Source organism: Cololabis saira, chromosome 2 (assembly GCF_033807715.1).
Source record: "Cololabis saira isolate AMF1-May2022 chromosome 2, fColSai1.1, whole genome shotgun sequence".
Lineage (NCBI taxonomy): Eukaryota > Metazoa > Chordata > Actinopteri > Beloniformes > Belonidae > Cololabis > Cololabis saira.
This window is the reverse complement of record NC_084588.1, coordinates 54,735,928-54,761,456: the sequence shown is the minus strand read 5'-3', so window position 1 is coordinate 54,761,456 and position 25,529 is coordinate 54,735,928. Positions and strand designations below refer to the sequence as shown.

Here is a 25,529-nt window from a genome sequence, read left to right as displayed (position 1 = left end):
ACAAAACAAAACAACGAGAAGATGTTTTGTTTGGTTACACAACTTTATCGGCAATCTTCGCCCTCCAGGGAGTTCTGTAACTCTGTAAGCACTTTTGCAAAAGTCGGATATTTAGTTCTGAGCCGTTTTACGGATAAGAGCTGACGGGACTTGCCAAAAGGATTTAGCTGCAGCTCAATTGTCCAAAGGACAAACTTTCATAAGTGTTGCAGTTTGTCGAAATGCATTTTGATGAATTCCAGTTTGGCTGTTTTTTATGGGGTTTTTTTCAACCTTGGTTGTCAACTTTGGCTCAAGCGGTGACGGACGATCCGACCGGACACTGACGCACCTGGATGCTCGGGTTCACCTTGGATGTGTTTGGAAGTTGTTCTGAGCTCTTCCATTACCGTTTGTATCGTCTTTCTCTTCAGTTGGTCTTCAGTTTTCCTCTGGATCCCATCCAGGATGTGGACCCTGAACCTCTGGATGAAAACTGCAGCTGTAGTCTGGACTGAACAGTAACTAAAACTAAAATTAAAACTAAACTAAACTAAACTAAACAGTCCTGCAAAACCATATCCAGAGGTGTCAAGTAACCAAGTACAAATACTTTTTACTTTTACTCCTTACATTTTCACACAATTATCTGTACTTTTTACTCCTTACATTTTAAAAACTGCCTCGTTATGTACTATACTTTCAGTTTCTGTTTTGCCCCGCCTGCGTCCCATCTGCCCTGATTGTCTGCACCCGTGTCTCGTCGTCATGTTTCGTTATCCCCTGAGTATATCTGGTCTTGTCATTCCCTTGTTCCCTATCGGACCGTACTGTGTTATCCTCCACGTCTCCTGCCTGTTTTGCTCCAGTCTTTTTTGATCCCTGTTTTGATCCTGCCAAGCAGCGCTTTGTTTTTGCCTTTTCTGGAATAAATCCTTGGTTTTTGCAACTCCTGCCTCCTGCTCTCCTGCGTTTGGGTCCACACCATACACCAGATGTGACACGTTACTCTATTTCATTTGGGCCTTTAATAAAAACTATCCAGTTAAATTGCTCCATCCGGATAGAGTGAATTTGGTTGTGGTTGTTTCAGATGTTCTTGTCCAGTTTTGTTCTTACATCCGTTCCCTCAGATTCCTGCAACTAAACTTGGATGTACATTCCAATAAAGGTTAGGATAAATGATAACATGAACATGAAGTTTGACTTTTTGCACCATTACAATACTTATAGACAACTAGTCATCATATCTGCTGCTCTCTGAAACACATGTTAATGCTCAATAGTACACATATATGCTTCTTTAATATATTTATATTAACACATGTTAATGCTCAATAGTACACATATATGCTTCTTTAATATATTTATATTAACACATGTTAATGCTCAATAGTACACATATATGCTTCTTTAATATATTTACATTATACTAAGATACATTCATTTTCAATGGCTTTTGTCCTTAACTGCTTTTTCCCCCTTACATTACTTTTACTTTTATACTTTAAGTAGTTTTGAAACCAGTACTTTTATACTTTTACTTGAGTAAAAAACTTGAGTTGATACTTCAACTTGTACAGGAGTATTTTTAAACTCTAGTATCTATACTTCTACCTGAGTAATGAATGTGAATACTGAAGACACCTCTGACCATATCTATCTATCTATCTATCTATCTATCTATCTATCTATCTATCTATCTATCTATCTATCTATCTATCTATCTGTAAGGTTTTAGAGATGGTAACCCTTACAGGCAGGACGAAACCTTGCGGGATTCAGGTGTAGAGCGAGCAATGACATGACATGAGACCAGCAGGGATTTTCCAGAACTCTTTTTCTTTACTTGTTGCACAAAGTCACACTCTCCTACATGGAGCAGGGCAAACAAAGCACAGGCTTACAGGTGCCGCAGATCCTGGCAGCCAAGGTGAAGCCCAACTTGACGCCCCTCTCTCTCGCCCCCCACTTGTTCTCACACCTGGCCTTTCTACTAACGGCCTCTACCATTTCCCACACACACCCAACTAAGTTTAAATATGTTAACCAATAAATCCTGCAAATAATATTTACACAAACAATCTACAAATGCATACTGCATAACACAGATTAAACAAAATACATAATAAACTGAATAAATGTCCAACAGAAGCTAAATTCAACAAAACCCTCTACTTCCTCCCCTCTCTGGTCCTGGTCTACTTGGTACAGCCCAACCAGGTAGTCAATTGACACAGCTGTATCCCATCAATTGGAGTTCTGTGGCTGCATGCTCATGTATGCACCCATGAGAACACGCCCACCCGGAAGTCGACCTCAAAGAGAGAGTGGTTAGTAGGGTCACCAAAATAAAAATACAAAAAACAACAACAAAAAAGAACTTCCTATATTAAACAGTTTTTCCAACTGAACACATATGTGTTTAAGAGTGTGTTGATCACCTTAGTGAGGGGGATGATTTCCAGCTCCCTCACACTTCTCACCCCCTCCGGCAGTCTCGCCAACCCCGTGGCGAGACAGGAAGTCAGCCACCGTATTCTGCTTCCCTGGCCGGTAGTGGATGGAGAATCGGTATGGTTGAAGGGACAGGAACCAACGAGTGATCCGGCTGTTGGTATCCTTCATCTGCTCCAGCCATTGCAGCGCTCTATGATCCGTTTCCAGGTTGAACTCCCTGCCAAGCAGGTAGTACTTAAAGGTGTCAACAGCCCACTTAATGGCCAAACATTCAAGCTCCACAGTCGAGTATCGGGTCTCCCTGGGAAACAGCTTCCTGCTGATGTATGCCACTGGTTTCCTTTCTTCTCCATCTCCTTGTAGGAGGACCCCACCGATCCCCCGACGAGAAGCATCCGTCTGGACTGTGAAAGGCAAGTTGAAGTTTGGACTCTGCAAAACCGGCTCCTGGCACAGGGCATCCTTGAGGTCCTGGAATGCCTTTTCCTGCTCCTCACCCCACTCCAACTTGGTTTTTGCTGTGCTGGTGAGATCCGATAAGGGCGCCGCCCTTGCAGAGAAGTCCTGGATGAAGCGCCGGTACCAGCCCACCAGGCCCAAAAACGACTTGACCTGCTTCCGGGTAGTCGGCCTCTCCCTTGCTCGGATTGCTTCCACCTTGTCCTGCACAGGCTTAATGACACCGCCTCCTAGGATGTAACCCAGGTATTGGGTTTCCTGCTTCGCCACTGCGCACTTCCCCGGATTGATAGTCAGGCCAGCCTCCTTGATTTTCTGCAGCACCATCGCCAGGTGGTTCAGATGTTCCTGCCAAGAGTTACTGTATATGACAACATCGTCAAGGTAAGCAGCGGCAAATGTGTCCATACCTGCCAGCACTTGGTTCATCAGCCTCTGGAAGGTGGCAGGAGCCCCGTGAAGACCAAAAGGCATCTTGGTGAACTGCCAGAGTCCTTGAGGGGTCCTGAAAGCAGTTAGCGGCTTGGCAGCATCCGACAGGGGCACCTGCCAGTAGCCTTTGCAAAGATCCAGGGTGGTGATGAACTTTGCTTGGCCCACACACTCAATAAGATCATCCAGTCTTGGCAGAGGATAAGCATCAAATTCAGATTGTGCATTTATCTTCCGGAAGTCAATGCAAAATCTGATGCTCCCATCCTTCTTGATCACCAGGACGATAGGATTGCTCCACTCACTGCTGGAGGGCTCGATGACGCCCAACTCCAGCATGACAGCAATTTCCTCTTCTAACACCGGCAACAGCCTCTGTGGAGTGCGGTACATTCTCTGCCTGATGGGGGTGCTGTTCTTCAGGCGGATATCATGCTCCACTAGCTGGGTTGCTCCTGGTTTCTCCTGAAACAAATCTGGTGGAAAAATGGCCCGCAACTCTTGCTGCTGAGTCAGAGAGAGATGAGAGAGATCAAGGGGTATAGAGATGTGACATGTAGGAGTAAACTCACCCACAACATCATCCTCCTCCCCCACAGTCCGAACAAACATCTGCTGTTGGGGTGGGGTTTCCCGAGTTTTCCACTCCTTCAGCAGATTGATGTGGAAAGTCTGCTTTGGATTTCTCCTCTCTGGCATCGCAATCTCATATGTTGTTGCACCCAACTTCTTCAGCACAGTATATGGTCCTTGCCATTTCGCCAGCAACTTGTTTTCAACTGTGGGAAGAAGGAGAAGTACCTGCTGACCTGGACTGAAGGATCTCTCTCTGGCCGCCTTGTCATACCAGGTTTGCTGTCCACGCTGCGCCTTCTCCATCTTTTTCCTCACCAGCTTGGTAGACTGCTCCATTTTCTCCCTCATCTGAAGGACAAATTCCAAAACACTGGTTTCCTTACCCTGGGATCCCACCCAGGTCTCCTGCAGCACGTCAAGGGGACCCCTCACTTGCCTGCCATAAAGGAGCTCAAAAGGTGAGAAGCCAGTTGAAGCTTGCGGCACCTCCCTATAGGCAAACAGTAGATACGGGAGCCACTTGTCCCAGTCTTTGGCATTAGTGGAGATAAACTTCTTCAGCATGCTTTTCAAAGTTCTGTTGTACCTCTCCACTAAGCCATCGGTCTGGGGGTGGTAAGGGGTGGTCCGAATGGTCCTAATGCCTAAGAGCCTGTAGACCTGCCTTAGAGTGTTTGAAAGGAAGTTTGTTCCCTGATCTGTCAGGATCTCAGATGGAATACCCACTCTAGAAAAGAGCTGCAGTAATGCATATGCTATTTGTTTAGCTGTAATGTCTCTGAGGGGAAATGCTTCAGGATATCTGGTGCTGTAGTCACAAACCACCAATATGTAGCGGTGTCCTGACTGTGTTCGCTCTAACGGACCCACAATATCCATGGCTATTCGGCTAAATGGCACCTCCATGATGGGAAGCGACTGCAATGGGAATCTGGGGACATTCTTATTTCCTGATAGCTGACAGATTGGACAAGACTGACAGTAATCCTGTACCTCTGTGTTCAGGCCTGGCCAGTAAAATCTGCTGGCAATTCTGTCCAAGGTCTTTTTAGCTCCTAGATGACCCGCCCAGGGAATACTATGGCCCAACTCTAGCACCTGTTCCCGGAGCCTCTGTGGAACCACAAGTCTTTCCCGCTCATCTAGGTTGCCTTTGTAGTACAGCACCTGGTCCCTGAGGAAATAGCCTTCCCCTGCCACCTGACCCCACTGCACTACAACTGCCTGTTTAAAGAAGCCCTGAAGTGACTCATCCTGTTTTTGAAGTTGTAAAAAATCACAACTTTTGTCACCATCAAAAATATCCGGCTCTGAAAGCCCTGAACCTGTCCTTACTGTACCTGCCATTTTCTCTTGTCTTTTCAGTCTCCTACTTTTCCTCACTTTAACAGTGCCCTCCGGAAAACCTTCATCAAAGTAAGGTAATTCGGAGAGAACATTTAGATCCTCCTCAGCTGAATCCTGGCCTGGACCGTGAACCTCTGGATTTACCTGGACTGAGGACTGGGGTACTGGCTCTTCTAGGCCCGGAACACTTTCAGGTGGTCCTGCCTGGTCTCCACTTTGCCCTTCCTCAACCAACTCCTGTACCCGTCTTTGTGATCTCGTAGTGACAATGTTGACTGGCTTACATGACCTAACCAACTCCTGCAGGATGGGAACATCCTCTCCCAAGAGTACTGGATAGGCCAAGCTGTCTACCACCCCCACTGAGAGAAGGTAAGTTCGCCCCGCTACCTCCAAGTACACCATAGTCATAGGATAGGCTTTAAGGTCACCATGCACACAAGAAATATCTAGGACTGACTTTCCTAGGGGACCCTCCTTCTGGACTAATGATGGGCGTATGAGAGTTTGTGTACTACCAGTATCAAGGAGAGCCTGGGCTGGTTTACCATTTATCTTTACTGTAGTGACCCGTCGTTTCCCCACTACACAACTGTCACTTTGACCAGGCCGAGGGACAGTACAAAAATAATCTGCTTTAGTTTTTCTGACAGGACATTCTGGCTTAATGTGCCCCTCCTGACCACAGTGATAGCAAACAGGTTTAGCAGCCGAACCTGTCCTAATGAGAGTTTGAGGTTTTTCTAGGGGCCTAGTTGGCTCTGGCTCTCTGGGACCACCCCAACCCCCTGACCCCAGTGGCTTACCACGGGTAGTTATGGACTTCTGTGGAGGCTCGAACCTGTAGCTCTTGGACCCCCATCGGGCAGCAAGGAAGGTTTCCACCAGCTGAGCTGCATGGCGTGCTGACTTTGGATCCCTTTCCTTCACCCATACTCTGAGTTCTGGAGACAGAGAGCGGTAAAATTGTTCTAGAATGAAGGTCTCCCCAATCTGCTCCTTCGTCTTCTTCTCCGGTTGAATCCACTTATCGTAAAAGTCTTTAAGTCGATTGTAAAACTCTCTTGGGCTCTCATCAGGGCGGATGTCAGGCTCCCTGAACCTCTGCTGATAGACATCTTCATTGATTTCATATTTGGCAAGGATGGCCTCCTTGACTGCCTTATAGTCAAAGGTGTCTTCTGCTGCCATGGTCACATATGCTGCTCGTGCCTTCCCCGTCAGGTGAGGAATCAGCCTCACTGCCCACTCGACCTCCGGCCACTGATATGCCATCGCCAGGCGCTCGAATGTAGTCAGGTACTGCTCAATATCATCACCCTCCTCCAGCCGGGGAACTGCAGCCTGCCCCCAGCCCCTGCCTGGTGGCTCGCTGCGGACACTGGACTGGGAAACATGCCCCTCCCCCTCCTCCTGCTGTGGCTGCTGCTGCCGCCGCCGCTCTGGTGATGCATTCAGTTGGGGCTGATTTTCACCTCCCTGCTGCTGCTGCTCCAGATCATCTCTGAGGTTGTTCATTTGAATCTGCATTTGGCGCCACCTTTTGTCCTGTCTAATTGTTTCTTTGTCCCACCTTTCACTCAGGTCACGTTGAAAGTGAAGACATTGCTGCAACATACCAGTAATTGATTCCATATCCACAGGCCCCCGGTGCTCCACGCTGGGGTGTAGGATCATGGGCTGTCCTCCTGCAGCACCCTCTTCAGAGGCATCCTCCACAACATCCATCTTTTGAGCCTTGGACTGTGCTTTAGGTCCCATGTTGTCAGCTCTCAACACTTTTCACCTTAAATCTTGCCACGTCTCATCCCACTTCTGACACCAAATGTAAGGTTTTAGAGATGGTAACCCTTACAGGCAGGACGAAACCTTGCGGGATTCAGGTGTAGAGCGAGCAATGACATGACATGAGACCAGCAGGGATTTTCCAGAACTCTTTTTCTTTACTTGTTGCACAAAGTCACACTCTCCTACATGGAGCAGGGCAAACAAAGCACAGGCTTACAGGTGCCGCAGATCCTGGCAGCCAAGGTGAAGCCCAACTTGACGCCCCTCTCTCTCGCCCCCCACTTGTTCTCACACCTGGCCTTTCTACTAACGGCCTCTACCATTTCCCACACACACCCAACTAAGTTTAAATATGTTAACCAATAAATCCTGCAAATAATATTTACACAAACAATCTACAAATGCATACTGCATAACACAGATTAAACAAAATACATAATAAACTGAATAAATGTCCAACAGAAGCTAAATTCAACAAAACCCTCTACTTCCTCCCCTCTCTGGTCCTGGTCTACTTGGTACAGCCCAACCAGGTAGTCAATTGACACAGCTGTATCCCATCAATTGGAGTTCTGTGGCTGCATGCTCATGTATGCACCCATGAGAACACGCCCACCCGGAAGTCGACCTCAAAGAGAGAGTGGTTAGTAGGGTCACCAAAATAAAAATACAAAAAACAACAACAAAAAAGAACTTCCTATATTAAACAGTTTTTCCAACTGAACACATATGTGTTTAAGAGTGTGTTGATCACCTTAGTGAGGGGGATGATTTCCAGCTCCCTCACACTATCTATCTATCTATCTATCTATCTATCTATCTATCTATCTCAGTGAGCAGCAGCAGCAGCAGCAGCAGCAGCAGCAGCAGCAGCAGCAGCAGCAGCAGCAGCAGCAGCAGCTGCAGCAGCAGCAGCAGCAGCAGCAGCAGCAGCAGCAGCAGCAGCAGCAGCAGCAGCAGCTGCAGCAGCAGCAGCAGCAGCAGCGTAACTCCACTGGTCTGGTACAGTGGGAGTTATTGATCAGCATCTTCCAGCTTCCAGTTCACATCTCTGACTGCCTTCCTAGTATTCCCTTCTTAACGATCCAGCGTGCAGAACATACTAAGATACATTCAGAGAACTTTGTTTTACAGAGCCATGGTTGGCTGGAACTCTATACCAGTTTATATTTCACATACAGGCAGCAAAGATTGGTTTAAGTTTCAGTTAAAACAATATCTTTTAAAATTTTATGAATGATGATTTGTCATTTAGAGGGAACAAAGTGAAGGTTGAATATAATTATAGGTAGTGTAAACCCTGTCGTAATAAGGTGAAAAGTGGTCAAATGAGAGATAAGATCATTCCAGGCAGGTGTTGGTTACAAAGGTGTTTTATTTGATTTCATTTCTATGTATTTATGTCTGAGAATGATGGTGATGTGGTTTTCCTCTGTATAGATTGTGATTAAGGGAGTTGTGTCTGTTATTGTTTTGTTTTGTCATGTATAATGTATGTCTGTATGTATTAAGTGTTAATTTGTGTGTTGTGTGAATGTCGGACCCCAGGAAGAATAGCTAATGCTGTGGCTAATGCTAATGGGGATCCTAAATAAAACAAACAAACATACTAACAAAGTCTTCCTCGTGTGCGTGTCGGCTCACTCGTCATGAAGGGCTCGTGTGGGCAGAAGTCCTGCGTGGTGTGGTTAACGACCTAGGACCTAACAGAGACTGCAGGACACGGCCGTGACTCACTGCTCGGCTCGCCGGCTCTCTAGACCCACGGGCTGACATTTACCGCCGCTCTCTCCTCCCGTCTGAGCAGGCAGCAGGGGCTCTCCTTCTCTAGACCTGCTGACATTTACCGCCGCTCTCTCCTCCCGTCTGAGCAGGCAGCAGGGGCTCTCCTTCTCTAGACCTGCTGACATTTACCGCCGCTCTCTCCTCCCGTCTGAGCAGGCAGCAGGGGCTCTCCTTCTCTAGACCCACGGGCTGACATTTACCGCCGCTCCCTCCTCCCGTCTGAGGAGGCAGCAGGGGCTCTCCTTCCAGGGCTGGAGGGGAGGACATCTCTTCTTCTGTTGGACTACGATAAATTGGATGTTGAGACATGCCACCTACGGTCTCAACTTGGCATGACGAAATGATTTCAAACTTTCTGGAATACTCCAAGATAAACACAGCATCTTCCCACATCCCTTCTCGTGACCGCTGACTTTCTTCTGCTTGTATTTATCAAGGAACAATTCTAAGCTTTCTTTCTTTCTTTCTTTCTTTCTTTCTTGTTTATTTTGGTCATCAAAAAACAATGTTACATCGGTTTAACCATCATCCTCCAGCACACACGGGGGAAACAGCAGAACCAGAGAGGAACTACAGAGACGGCTCAAAAAGATGTGACCAAAAAAGGTGTAGCTGAAGCCTGAGCTTGTGATGCCTTTAACCCTATTATCATACAATCAATACCTGGTGTTCTGATGAAGTTAAAATGAATCTCTTCAGTGCAAACTGTACCCCACTCTACACTGCCCCCTTGTGGGTTAAATTTAAAAAGGCAAGCATCCGCAAACTGCAGGTTGCCTATAATGATTGCCTACGTATTAAAGTGCGAGTGAGTTATTCTGTCAAATGCGTATAAACACTTTTTATGCTCTGTTGAGAAAACTGATGTATAGATTCATTTGTCGACTGAATGACACACAAAACTCTGTTTTAAAGCTGTTGACCAATCCTGGACTGAGTGCTGTGAGAATCAATCAGCAACGTGGAAACACTGGCATGACTGTCTTTTTTACATTTGTATGTGTGTTTGTCTGCATGGTGGTAGTAGCATGGTGGCTCCAGGAAAAGAAAAAACAAAACCAAAAAAAATATTTCTGCTTTCACTTTTATTATGTCAGTTTTGGTCCTCCATAAAAAGGGGCATAAACATTGTTCACATTTTCCAGCCAGTTTCTGGATTTTTGGGAAACTCCCCGCTGCAACTTTAATGACACAGCTGAACTCATTTTACATTTACATTTTTCATCCAGCACAAAAGTGGAATCTAAATTTCATCATTAAATGCCACTAATGGCTCTAAATGTACTACTTATAATAAAAAAAAGTATTTTATTCAATTAATCTACATCTTTATACAAACGTTTAGAAAAAGAAGTCGTCACATAACAGTTGTGAACAGTACGATACAGAAAAAATAGGTTGTTATTTAAGTAATTTAACGCTCACCAATCATTTAAAGCCCAAGTAAGCTAAATTCAAATATTAGCATGGAAGCCATTTATATTTAATACTTAATTGTTTTAGAAAACAAGTCAAAATAATGAATTTTGGAGTTAAAATAGTGGAATTACTCTGCTAAACTGTTTGTGTTCCGTTCATGATTTTTAGAGCAGATCTGAAATTAGGGCTCAATACACTGGAAACCCAATAGATGTTTATTGCTGAAGATTACAGGATCGCGCTTGAAGTCAATAAGGAAATCCTGTTGCATTCCTTCTCACGGGGTCTACAGTACCCGCCTTTCTGAAAAATAAATGAAATAAATTTAATTCCTGTAAACTTGAAGCAATCAGGATTTACCAAAGAACGTTGTAATTCTGAAGAAATAAGACTCAAACTTCATATTTGTTTGAGCTGATTTAAAGTCAAATTTAAACTGGACATTTTTGACTGACTTAAAGGTATTGTGACATTTTTGTGTTTTGTTGGGTGTCTTGACATCAATTACACCCAAAAAACAACAAACTTTTAACATTCAGTGTATTGTGTGCTTTCTGGGATTTTCCGCATAACTATGCAAAAACGGCGCATCTGGTTTGGTGGAGGATCGTTACGTAACGATCCGCTAAATCACCTCCCCCTCCACCCAGCTCCCTGTCTCCTCTCCTCTCCAGCGCACCATAAAGGCTGATTTATGGTTCCGCGTTACACCGACGCAGAGCCTACGGCGTAGAGTTACGCGGCGACGCGCACCATACGCTGAACCCTACGGCGTAGGCTCTGCGTCGATTTAACGCGGAACCATAAATGAGGCTTAACACGCAGCTGTTTAGAGCGTCTTTTGTTCTCGTCACCGGAGGAAAACTGCTAAGAAGACCCGCGGCCACTGACTGGACTTAAGATAAGGGGACACTGCTGCTTGCATGCCTTTATTTTTATGATTGTTTGCTGTGGTTCGCCGTGCTGCTTTTCCGTGCATGCTTCGGAAAAGCCGCTGTGAGCGTATGGCTGGAGGAGGAGGAGGTTTGGAGGAGGAGCGGAGCAATGATTGACAGGAAAGGGGGAAAAGGAAGCGTTTTTCACGGCGCAAAAAAACACTGTAATAAAAAGCCAGGAAAAGAGAACTAGAGTGAAGTTTTTCTTGTTACACTCTTTAAGACACATTTGAGGGATGTTGGCCAAGACTTTTATTAGTGTTAAAAGCATGTTAAAAAATGATGTCACAATACCTTTAAGTAAGTAATTTAAACAGTCACAGTTTTTACTCTTATAGCTTATAAACATTTATATTCAAATAAATGACACATTTACCTTTTGAAAAAATTAGAGGTGGCTGTGAAGCTCTCAGCTGCTTCAAGTTACTTCAGAAAGTCATTAAACTGTCTTTAACTAGTGATTCAATGTCTTTTAGGTGTTTCATTTTTACTTGAAAGATTCTGTTTGAATTATGTAAAAACATCAGAAACAAAATATAAAATACATCTTTACCTTCATCTCTTTCTCGTGTCCGTTCCTCCATCCTTCTCCTTCTGTCTTTGATTTTATCAACTAAAATCACCAACAGCACACCCGCTACCAAACCCACCACCACACCCACCAGCACAGCCACCAGCACACTCACCTCAGCCCCCACCGCAGCCACCACCACCCCCCCTACCGCACCCCCCACCATACCCCCCACCACAGCACCAACCAAAACGCTCTGGTTGACAACTTTCGCGATTGCAGTTTCCCACATCGAAGCTTGCACTAGACTCAAAATCCAATACACGATCGTGCATGTCAACACACCAAACATCACACCAAACATCGACACCAACACAGTAACATTAGCCCCCGACACAACCCCCACGAATATCACCAAAGCCCCCGTCGCCGCCCCCACCACTACTGCCACCACAGCCCCCACCACAGCCCCCGCCACAGCCCCCACCACAGCCTTCACCATCACAATAATCAATCCTTGCAACCCCCCACCCACCAACACCCTCACCAGATCAGACCAGCAGACACGCACTGACACACCCAATGACCCACCCACTGACGGACCCACTAACACACCCACACTTACAGTATACCAATGCCCCACCATAAGCCCCACCTCTGCCAACAACACAGCCATCAGCAGACCCCCCACCACTGCCCCCACCACTGCCCCCACCACAGCCACCGCCACGGCCAACACCAGAGCCCTCAGTCCCCCCACCATCTCCTCCACCATCACATCCTTTAACACCACATACTTCACCAGCACACCCACCAGCACACCCACCAGCACACCCCCCACCGCTCCTAAAATAACTCCAGTCCAGTCTACAACAGAAAAACAGAACAAGAATTAAAATGACAGTTTTTCTATTTTGATGACAGTGATATGAAACGTGTCTCAACAGATCACATGAACCTTCACAACTGAATATTTTACTGTTTGTAGTCATTAGTTGACCTAAAGCCAATGAGTTCTTTGAAAGTGTCAGCTATTTACTAAAACAAAATGATTAATATAACAAGAATAATATAACAAAATTAGAGGTTTCCATCTGTAACAGAGAAGAATGCCGTTCTGTGATGTCACACTCCGATGATCTACGTCACCGACACAACTTCAGCAGTGATGTCATGCAGATGTTAATCTGATTAAGAATTACACATGACCAAAATTAACTTCTTGATATTTTATTTTCATTATGGTTCAAACACTGTGTGAAGACGCACTTTTACTGCCTTACCTTTAGGTACCGGTACATGAAGAAAGGTGTATTTCACGTAAGTGTCCTCTTCATCCGTGAGTTCACACGTGTAAGTTCCTGTCTGGTCTGAAGATAAACCCTTGAGCCTGAGACTTCCTGTCTCTGACACGGACACCACGTGCTGCTTCCACCTCTCTGAAGGTTTGTAGGCGTCTTCAGCGCCGCTCTGTGTCAGGATGATCTGACTGTGGTTGAATCTCCAGGTGAGATATATGATTGAATAATTGGCAGTTGAGCAGGGGATGAGAGTTTCAGTGTCTGCATTTAGAGCAGCTGGAATTACAGTAAACATGAAACAGAATCATGAAACTCCAAAACATCTCAAACAGCACATCATAACCTGAGCCTTTCTGTTACCTGGTTTAAGCAACGTGGTTCTCCTGTTGTTTGCTGCAGTGCTGACGGTGCAGATGTAGTCCAGGTCCATATCATTATCTGAAAGGACCAGAGAGCTGCTGATGCTGTAAAGCTGCTGTTTAGTCTGCTGGACTGTTGGTGGATTCTGCAGGTTCCTGCTGGATGGAGGACTGGTGGTCCAGGTGAGTCCAGGTTCAGGATAGATCCCCTTTGAGCTGCAGATTATCTTATTTTGTGTCTTTTTAATGTTGACCCTCTGGACTGGAGCTGTAAGACAAATATGCGGTTATAAATGTTGTTAATGTCACTGAACGTGTCTCACTGGTCGAGTCCAGGTCAAATTCATTTATATTAAAAACAACCAAGCTTCACCAAGGTGCTTTACAGGTAAAACAAAACAATATACTGTAAATAATGTTAAACAAATGGAGTAAAAACACAAAACTACCAACAAGATCTTACATCTCTTCTAAAAGGGACAGGAAGTCAGTGGACCGATGTCAGAACTGGATCACTATGCTCACATTTCCTGGTCCAGTTTAGAGCCGAGCTGCAGCGTCCTGCACGAATGAAGGATTAACTGATCTAAACCAGCACACAGGAATTACACTCATGCAGAATTGTAATTATAAAAGCATGCATGACTCTTTAAATCTTTATAAACATAATTATGAGTTCACTTTGGACAACAGTCGTCGACTCTCAAGGCTGAAACCGGCGTCTGCAGCCATCACTTCTCTACTGAGGTAGTGTCAGGTAAATCAACCGTTGAACTTGTTTTGTCATTGTGAAACTGTCACATGCTTGGCTAACAGAAGCCACATTAGCCACTTCCTGATCTACTCAGGTTTTGGACTGTCGTGGTGACAGGTGACCACTGTAATGTCAGGACTCAATCATACGTTATCACTTCCACCCATTGTCCACTACCCATTGTCTACTGTCTACTGTTTACTATGCATTTTCCTGTCAAAGTTTCTTAATAAAAGCATCTTCTAGAGGGAAGATCTTGGGGAAAGCTCAGGAGTTCTCAATGAGGGCTACGTTGCCCTGCACTCCTGTTGCTCTTCCCCCTCCTGCAGCAGTGTGCTAAAAACCCATTCCAAGGTAGCCTCTGTGTCTTTTCTCGTTATGAATTTATGTAATGTTGATTTGGACCCAACAGTAGTAGGGTGGACTTAGTTCTGGTTTGGTAAAGAAAGAAGTGAGAAAAAGGCAAAACTGTGTGTGCAAACAGAGAGAATGGTCTGCAGAAATTTTACCTGCCGGTTTCCCGACCCTACGCCGGTATGAGGCCTGCATGGAGGGAACATTCTTTTGTTGTATTTTGAGGATTTTTTTTTTTGATTAAGATTACGACACATGATTGGAGGACTAGCGCTTGTTTGACTAATATTTTGGACTGCTGGGACATTTGGGGGGGCTGCATTTGTCCTCGGATGATTTCCGTTCTTTGTTGAGGGGGTTTCTTTTCTTGGTACCGGGAAGATGAAGTGAAAAAGGATCCTTTTATGTGAACTGTGTTAATGATAACCTGAGCTTAGTACAGCTGCCTTTTCATTTTATTTCTCTATTTGTTAATGTTTTATTTAAGAGGATGATACGGGCTACAAGAAATAACTGCATTTCATTAATTAATGGAATATTTTTTCCTTTACTTTAGCCTTGTTTTAATTCAATCTTTCCCTTTTGTGAAGACTTTTTCTTCTTGACTCTAAGAGGAATGGATCAGGTAGGTGCAGGCAGCATATAAAATGTCCCAGCAGGGGCACAGACACTCTGGTCCACTGCTACACAGTCATAAAGGATGCATTTCTCTCCTGCGAGACTTCCCTTTAAAACACAAAAACGAAAATCTCAACATTGAAGAAAATAAATGTCTTAAGTCTTTGACAAGTGATTGTGCTTGCTGCCATTTTCTTTAGTTTTTTTCTTTTTTCATTCCCTGATGGAAATTTCCTGAATCTGTCTCGTTCTCTCGACATTGTGTGACAGTTTGTTACACACTCCACCCGTCTGGATCATAGCACCTTGTGTCTGCGCTTGGTCTGACGCAGTTGTGTTGAACAACAGACACGCGCAGCGACATCAATCAGCAAGCACATCATTGCACATATATTTATTATATATATATATATATATATATATATATATATATATATATATATATATATATATATATATATATATATATATATGCACAGACTAGTACACATTTAGGTCTGTAATGGAACGTGACTGTTGATATTTATAAGTGAAAAAACAAAATAAAAAAAAACGGAAAAAAAAACAAAAAACGGAAAAAATGAAATTTAAAAAAAAGGGGGCCCATAGCACGAGGCCCCTTGGGCCGCGAGTCCCCGTGCGGTCGCACGGTTCGCACACCCCTTGCGGCGGCCCTGGTCCCAGTGATTTATTGTCCAGAAGCTACCGCAGGTTGGCTCACATGGAAAAAATGGAAAAAAATGGAAATAACAAAGCAAGCAGAGAGCAAACAGAGAAGCGTCTGCGCTGTAAGGAAGCAGGAAGCAGCTTCCCTGCAGGCCAACAGTCAACGTGGGCCTACAAAACACCGTGCAGCTCTCCAGGGACGATTGTGAGGATTCTTTTGTTTTATTTCAGCACCGTTATCCCCGAAATCCTCCATCAGAAGCCCCCAAACCTCACCTGCTGCCTCCACCTGCCTCCACCTGTCGAAGGGTCAGCAGGTTAGGCAGCAGGTGATGTTGGGCAGCGTCACATCCAGCAGCTGGACCGTCAGCACTGACACCCCCCAGGGAAGTGTCCTCTCCCCACTGCTCTTGTCCCTCTACACCAGGGATATTCAATTGGCGGCCCGCGGGCCACATGCGGCCCGCCAGGAGCTTTTATGTGGCCCCTGGTCATATTTCAAAAAAGGGGGTGTTTGTTGAAAAAAAAAAAAATTTCTTTTTTTTTTTTTTTTTTTAATAATATTTTTATAACTCGCTACTATGGACTAAACTGGTTGTGCTCAATGCTTAATATAATATTCAAATAAGGAAATATTGGTGGAAAGTGGTGCTTTGTCATTATGGCGTGTTTTATTAAAAGTAGGTCAATATCAATTTCATTAAGTTTGCACAATGCATGGTTTCAAAATGAACTTGCATTCAAAATAATATTTCTTTATCTGAATATTATATTTAACATTCACAATTACTAAATCTGGAGACAATTAATACATAATTCATATGTAAACTAGATATATTCAAATGTATAATACAAATGTATTATATTTACATAAGTCTTCGTCTTTGAGTGCAAAATACATTTTGAAAACCCCCACATTTTCAAATTGTGCGGCCCTCTCCATAAAGTCCTTTTGCAGATGTGGCTCCCGGGCGAATCTAGTTGAATACCCCTGCTCTACACTAATGACCGCTCAATGCACAAACCTGGCAAATACAGTTGATTCTGCTTCTAGTTCACTCGAGAGGATCCTCGTTTCACAAACAGAGAAAGTGAATGTGAGTCTGACATGTCAAGAAAGCACAACTGAAAGTTTGTCTCAGCTATTTTCTGTCTGAGACAACTCCTGCAACAGTGACAGTAAATCTCTGTTCTTTCTCTGTATTGCAACCCCCCCTCTCCACGTACTGTCCACATTCAGGTTGATGAAGCTGTCCTCCTCTCCAGCGACGGTGCTGGTGTCACACAGATATCTGCCCCGGTCCTGGACCGTCACTCTTCTCAGCAGCAGGGAAGCGTTTCCTCCTGAGATCTGGTCTTCAAACAGAGATGTTCTTCCTCTGAACCTCTGGTCCTGCTCTCCCGCTTGGTCCTTATTGTGATAATAGGAGTGAACCCGGGTCTCTGGTTGCGTCTTTTGAATCCAGTGGACGACAACGTCATTGTGAGCTGTGAAACTGCAGGGCAGGATACACGTCTTCTTGAACTGACAGGAGACTTCGGTATCTGTAGAAACACACACACGTACAAACCTATGATCCATTTGGAATCAATAATTAATCCAATTAAATTACATATTTTTGGACAGTGGGAGGAGGATCAATTATCTGGAGAGAAGCAGGAACCTTCTTGCTGTGAGGCAACGGTACTAATCACTAAGCCACCGCATGTTCTTGTTAAATTAAAGGAGCTGTATGTAAGAGCAATAATAAAACGAATCATAAAATGACCCCGATATGTCAACAGAAATTTAAAAATCATGTTCATTTCAAATACTTATGTCACTGACAACAGCACTCAAGCCAGGATATTCCAGTTTAAAAAGAGGAGTTGCAGCCCTCAACTGATGTTTATGTTGAAGCTCCACCCTCCACCTATCTCCCAATCACCAAGTCAGTATTGTTTCTGAAGCTCCACCCTCCACCTATCTCCCAATCACCAAGTCAGTATTGTTTCTGAAGCTCCACCCTCCACCTATCTCCCAATCACCAAGTCAGTATTGTTTCTGAAGCTCCACCCTCCACCTATCTCCCAATCACCAAGTCAGTATTGTTTCTGAAGCTCCACCCTCCACCTATCTCCCAATCACCAAGTCAGTATTGTTTCTGAAGCTCCACCCTCCACCTATCTCCCAATCACCAAGTCAGTATTGTTTCTGAAGCTCCACCCTCCACCTATCTCCCAATCACCAAGTCAGTATTGTTTCTGAAGCTCCACCCTCCACCTATCTCCCAATCACCAAGTCAGTATTGTTTCTGAAGCTCCACCCTCCACCTAACTCCCAATCACCAAGTCAGTATTGTTTCTGAAGCTCCACCCTCCACCTATCTCCCAATCACCAAGTCAGTATTGTTTCTGAAGCTCCACCCTCCACCTATCTCCCAATCACCAAGTCAGTATTGTTTCTGAAGCTCCACCCTCCACCTATCTCCCAATCACCAAGTCAGTATTGTTTCTGAAGCTCCACCCTCCACCTATCTCCCAATCACCAAGTCAGTATTGTTTCTGAAGCTCCACCCTCCACCTATCTCCCAATCACCAAGTCAGTATTGTTTCTGAAGCTCCACCCTCCACCTATCTCCCAATCACCAAGTCAGTATTGTTTCTGAAGCTCCACCCTCCACCTATCTCCCAATCACCAAGTCAGTATTGTTTCTGAAGCTCCACCCTCCACCTATCTCCCAATCACCAAGTCAGTATTGTTTCTGAAGCTCCACTCTCCAACTATCTCCCAATCACCAAGTCAGTATTGTTTCTGAAGCTCCACCCTCCACCTATCTCCCAATCACCAAGTCAGTATTGTTCTGAAGCTCCACCCTCCACCTATCTCCCAATCACCAAGTCAGTATTGTTTCTGAAGCTCCACCCTCCACCTATCTCCCAATCACCAAGTCAGTATTGTTTCTGAAGCTCCACCCTCCACCTATCTCCCAATCACCAAGTCAGTATTGTTTCTGAAGCTCCACCCTCCACCTATCTCCCAATCACCAAGTCAGTATTGTTTCTGCATCCGGGTTGCCAGCTCGGCTCTAATTATGGCAGCCATGGCAGCCTACGTTCCTGCTGCATTCTGCAGCCTACCTGGCAACCTCTGGTCGGGGGGAGGAGGGGGAGGGTACACGCCGCTCAACAATATTTTGAAAGTGACTGCAGTACCAGTTTTGGACATTTCTTACAGACGGCTCCTTTAAACAAACATGATTGGATGACATCATCCAGTTTTATTTCCATTATAAAACTATCAGGAACAATGTATTTTACAATTTCCAGGAGTTTCAGAGAACTGGGAGAAAGATTAAAAAGGCCCAAACATAATTTGTGACTCGTGGCCTGGCTCACACTCCAGTTCTAAACCAGTTCCTCGCCATGAGTTTAGCCAACTATATTGTAATCATGTCAGTAGAAAACTATGAGGCACATTCTTCATCTGGTCTTTTCTGGGTGGTTGTCTGCCGAACAGAAAAGGTCTGTGTGTAAGTTTACTTTGAATTTCCTACAAGAAAAACTTTAACTGAGAAAAGTTGTTTGTCTATATTTCTAACCAAGTGTCTTCTTTCTCATATCAACGAGCACGCAGGTTTAAAATACCCAACACCTCATTTCAAGGTCCTTTACAGTGCACACAACACCGATTAAAAGAGCAAAAAAAGAAAAAAGACAATATAAATGATTAACTTAAGAATATTTATTATTATTATTAATTTATTAATTTCAATAATTCTACTAGAATATGGTGTAAAGGTTAATTTATTTCAATAATTCAACTTAAACGGTGAAACTAATGTATTACCTAGTCTTATTACATGCAAAGCAGGATATGCTGAACCTTTATTTGTTATAATTTTGATGATGGAATTTTTTAATTATTGATTTCATAAAATATTCTCTAATTTATTTTTTATTTGGGGTTTTCATAAACTGTGAGCCATAATCAGAGAGCAGCGTCTTGCTGGTGCAGGAAACTGCTGCACGGAGATGAGTGACGGACACTGGCTGATTTATGGTTCCGCGTTGCATCAACGCAGAGTTTACGGCGTATAATAAGCGGGGACGCGAACGTACGGTGCGCGTCGCTGCGTACCCTACGCCGTCGATTTAACGCAGAACCTTAAATCAGGCTTAACACGGGCAAATTTGTCAGTTTTCTTTTCGTCTTTTCAACTGAGCACGCAAACACAAACTTAGGGTGCAATGCTTGCTTATGCACCATCGTAGAACCGGGCCTGGCATAATATATGTCCCGAGTCCTCCCCGCTGTCTGGCACATAGAAAGATCTGGCACAGACGCAGCAGGTCCCGTTGTCCCGCCACAAAGATTTTGCTGGCCTTAATGTTTCCTGTGTTTTATTTTGTTCATTATTGTTAAATTTAGTGTTGATGTGTGTGTGACAGACGTGTGTAGTGTGTATGGGGGCTTAATGAAAATACGGGACAAATCACGTCCGTATATACTTGTTATAATGTAATAATATAAATATAAATATATATATATATATATATATATATATATATATATATATATATATGTTATAAGGTAATAATATATATGTATATATGTTATAATGTAAATATAAATATTACTAAGAATACTATAGAAATATTTATTTAATATAAATACCATGTCATAGCTATCTGTTTCTTGTTATTTTCATATAAAAGTATGTTTGTCAATGTTTATAATTATTCACAAGTATGCAGTGTCATAACTACATCTCTGACGTTCATAACAAACCAACCTGTTTGAAAATCTGTTGAAAATTGAGCAAGTTAAGGTTGTTTAAAGGGGACCTATTATGAAAAACTGTTTTCTTCTTGCTTTAACAGATATAAAGTGGTCTCCCCTCAGCCTGCCAACACAGAGAAGGAGGAAAGCAACCAGATTCTTCAGTGTCTGTACAGCCGCCTGGATGAGCCGTCCAGTGTGATGTGGATCTACGAGCCGTTCAGATTCGGTGCATTTTCGTTACGTAACCAAAATGCAAACCACGCCCACAACTATAAAACCGTGTAACTGCATGCGAGCGTCTGACTATCGCATCGCACTGCGTGACATTGGACGCTCTCTGTCCATCTGTCCGTAGCGGTGTATGGCATCATTCAGGCAGCCAATCAGCACAGAGCCTCATTATCATAGCCCCGCCCACTCAGAATCCCACATAAAGAATGAGGTTAGAAAATGGGAAGATAAAGACATGGCTCAGAGGCTGAATTTCTAATTTATTTAGCAAAAACAATCAAAAACTTGTTTTTAAGACATTCAAGGCCTGTTTAAAATAGGGATTAGATGCCATAATAGGTCACCTTTACGCAGCACATGCACCATTAAACACAATGTTATGAGTGAGCGAGCTACCTGTGGCAAGATGGCCGCCGTGTGACGACGTTGCTCTGCATTGGCAGCAGCGCGGGTGAGTCATCTAACCTTTATAGATATCTATGGTTGTCCTACCAACGGATAACGGACATGATCATACATGCCGACGCCCATGTTGCAAAGTGCAAATACTATCTAATCAGTTTTACGACTTTGAAAGCTGTAGTTTTAGCTGTGCGCGCTCCCGTGGAGGCGCGTTCTCGGGATCTAACCAAAATTATCATTATAACAATGCAATACAACGTTTGGTTGTTTTTTTAAATGTAGATACTTGGTCAAACTACAAGAATATTAATGGTCTCAGTGAAGGGACACTATTAAAAGTTAGACATAAGGGGGTTTATGTGTTGGTTTTAAAAACTAATATAGCAGCACTCACCACCGCAGACAACCGACGCGCACAAAAGCAAGCCATAAACCATCGCAGTGATCCTGTTCATGTTCCTCATGGTCCTGCTGCAGTTGGACGCTCCAAGCTCTGATTTTAAATATTTACAACCTCAAATGCACTAAAAACAGAAACATTTCAGCCCAGTTTGTTGAGGACTCCCAGAAACAGCTTAACTAAAGTGAAGCTTCTGACTGAACTTTCGTTTTCTCTCGACACTCCCACCAAGACAGACTTGTTGAGAGACTTTACCACGTTTGACTTGATTACAGTGGAGAAGTAAATGAATAATGAGGTCTGAGGTTTAATTCGTGCCAAAAGTCTATTCTGCATTCACTGTTGAATTCGGCTGAGCTTTCAGACGTTTGTTCACGTAACCTTCCAGCTTTAGTTGTGACAAAGATCTTTTTAACAAGTACACTAAAGGTAAAAAGAAATAACAGGAAGTACCATACAAGTGTTATCAGTTGGACTCATAATTGTTTTACAACAGAGAAACAACAACATGTTAACGGGCTTGTCATGACTGTCTTTAAGAGCAAGTTTTACCTGACTGTATATATATATATATATATACATCCATCCATCCATCGTCCACCGCTTATCCGTTACCGGGTCGCGGGGGCAGCAGCCTCAGCAGCGATGCCCAGACTTCCTTCACCCCAGACACTTCCTCCAGCTCTTCCGGGGGGAGTCCGAGGCGTTCCCAGGCCAGCCGAGAGACATAGTCTCTCCAGCGTGTCCTGGGTCTTCCCCGGGGTCTCCTCCCGGTGGGACATGCCTGGAATACCTCCCTAGGGAGGAGGGACATGCCTGGAACACCTCCCTAGGGAGGCGTCCAGGAGGATCCGGTACAGATGCCCAAGCCACCTCAGCTGACTCCTCTCAATGTGGAGGAGCAGCGGCTCGACTCCGAGCTCCTCCCGGGTGACCGAACTCCTCACCCTATCTCTAAGGGAGCATCCAGCCACCCTGCGGAGGAAACTCATCTTGGCCGCTTGTATCCGCTTGTATCCGCGATCTTGTCCTTTCGGTCACTACCGAAAGTTCATGACCATAGGTGAGGGTAGGTGCGCATGTCCCCCGCCTCCCCCGGGATCTGAGAGAAGCTCTCCCGGAGGTGGGAGTTGAAGATGTCCCTGACAGAGGGCTCAGCCAGACGTTCCCAACAGACCCTCACAATCCGTTTGGGTCTGCCCGGTCTGACCAGCTTCCTCCTCCGCCAGCGCATCCAACTCACCACCAGGTGGTGATCAGTTGACAGCTCAGCCCCTCTCTTCACCCGAGTGTCCAAGACATGCGGCCGAAGGTCAGATGAAACGACAACAAAGTCGATCATTGACCTCCGGCCTAGGGTGTCCTGGTGCCACGTGCACTGATGGACACCCTTATGCTTGAACATGGTGTTCGTGATGGACAAACTGTGACTAGCACAGAAGTCCAACAACAAAACACCGCTCGGGTTCAGATCGGGGAGGCCGTTCCTCCCAATCACGCCTCTCCAGGTATCACTGTCATTACCCACGTGAGCGTGGAAGTCCCCCAGTAGAACAATGGAGTCCCCAGTTGGAGCACTATCAAGTACTCCTCCCAGGGACCCCAAGAAGGCCGGGTACTCCCCACTGCTGTTCGGCCCGTAGGCACAAACAACAGTGAGAGACCTATCCCCGACCCGAAGGCGCAGGGAAGCGACCCTCTCGTTCACCAGGGTGAGCTCCAACACATGGCGGCTGAGCTGGGGGGCTATAACCATAACCAAGCCCACACCAGCCCGCCGCCTCTCACCCTGGGCAACTCCAGAGTAGTGGAGGGTCCAGCCCCCTCCAAGGAGCTGGGTTCCAGAGCCCAAGCTATGTGTGGAGGTGAGCCCGACTATCTCTAGCCGGTATCTCTCAACCTCACGCACAAGCTCCGGCTCCTTCCCCCCCAGCGAGGTGACATTCCATGTCCCCACTGCGAGGGTTTTTGCATTTGAGAAGGAAATACCATTTAGTGAAGAGTTAACACTGTTTTGAGGGTAGAGTGTGCTTTTGCAAGAGAAGTGTAGGATTTTGCATTTTGTGTGTGAGTTTTGTAATTTGTGTTTAGAGTTTTGAGAAAGTGAGGTAGTCTATCAGGAAATGTGTTTAAACAATTGTGAAAAACTGTAAGCTCTTTTGAAGATTCACAAAGAAACAGGTGGTAATGACCACAGAGGCCCCGGTCAGCCAAGGACAATCCGGCACATGAAAGACGTATTATACTTCCTTCCTTGAGAAACCGGTGAGATTTTGGTGTACCTAATACCCTTTTCCACTAGTATCTACTCAGCTCGCTTCTACCCGCCACGCCCCCGTCTTGCGCTTTTCCACTACGGGCCAAGGCGGGCCGTGCCAAGCAGATATTTTTTCTGTAACCATTCTGCCGAGGTTCTAACCGGGCTGAGCCGGGACTATTTCTGACATCACCACCCTCCGCGCCACTGATTGGTCGGGGGGCGGGGCCGTCAGACGTTTGAATCAGGAAGCGGGAGTCAGCGCGAGGCAACTCGCGGCTCACAGCGATTTTATTATCCAGCGCAAAACGTCTGTTTGGTGATCCAACTCTGAGGTGCAGATGTTCATAAACCTGGTGGCTGATGAGAGAATTAAAAAAGGGATGTAGACGGGCTGTTTTATCAGCGCCGACATGAACAAAGCGGTTGCGCAATCGAGTACGTCACAGCAGCTTCACCCCAACCTGCCCACTTCTCACCTGGCTGTGGAAAAACAAACGGGGACAAAACGGGTAGAGGCGTGACGAGCCGAGTCGGGCCGAGTAAGTACTAGTGGAAAAGCGCCATAAGTGAGCTCGGATGTGGTCTTTATACGCGAGTTGTGGGCAAAAACCACATCTGATGTGGATATGAGGCCTAACAATTCAATGGTAGTGTGATGACAAGCGCTGTGTATTGTATTGCTGATCACCACATCTCAAGTACTCAGCAATGGGGCATCCTCAATGCTAAAAAAGATACAGCAATATTCTCATCCATCATCCAGCAGCAGAACAGCAATCCCAAACCTGAAGAAAATCTTGCTGAAAAAGTTGAAGAGATTAAACAGTATTTGCTACTATTTGCTACTACACAATTCTAGTAATCTTAGCCATGGGAGCTTTACAATCGTTATTTCCTCCTTAAAAACACACAGCAACAAAATAAGCCCCCTAATACTCCTAATATGGTGCTTTTTTGGATTGTTTGATTGTTTTTTGGTGAAATTATTTCAGAAATCAAGATGTTCAGCGTCTCGAATGAATAAGTCCCATCTTTTATGAAAGAAAACAAGAGTAAAAATGTGAAAATACTCTGAAGTTAAGAGATGCTCTCACTGAAATATAATTGAGACACTAAATGGAGAAAGGAGCACATATTATTACTAAAGTGTTAATAGCTTGTGAACATAACTCATATAAATACCTTGGGATCTGGCTGGATGATAAGTTGACCTTTGATGTTCATATTACTGTAATAGCCTCCTAAAAAAGCTCAGACCAAAGTTAGGTTTTTATTTTCGTGCAAAGTGCTAGAAAAAGATTGGTACTTCATTTCTTTTGAAAAAACTGGATGTCGTCTATCATGCTGCCTTGCGGTTTGTAACTGGTTCAAGTACACATCATTGTAATTTGTATCAAATGGTTGAATGGACTTCACTGAGTCTAAGGAGATAATCACATATGTTAATATTTATTGCAAAAGCATTACTGGGTAAACTACCGCTGTACATATCCAATTTATTAAAATATTACTCTAGCAGCTATAACACCAGATCATCAGAGAAAATTCTCCTCATGGTCCCAACACTGGAACAGAGTTGTTAATCTGCCTTTTCCTTTTATGCACTGCAAGCTTGGAAAGAGCTACAACACAAACTCAACTTGAAATATTTACCCTCTCAACATGTTCAAACATATGTTAAAATCAGTTTTCACAGAACAATGTCATTGTTTTTAATCAAGTGTCATT

At 44.6% G+C, this 25,529-nt stretch overlaps 1 protein-coding gene across 1 annotated transcript in view; it reads left to right on the top strand.

The window, feature by feature from the left end:
- LOC133418390 (NACHT, LRR and PYD domains-containing protein 4-like) overlaps window positions 1–25,529 on the top strand; it is a 398,000-nt gene that overhangs the window by 87,562 nt on the left and 284,909 nt on the right. The gene's annotated exons all lie outside the window — the stretch shown is intronic.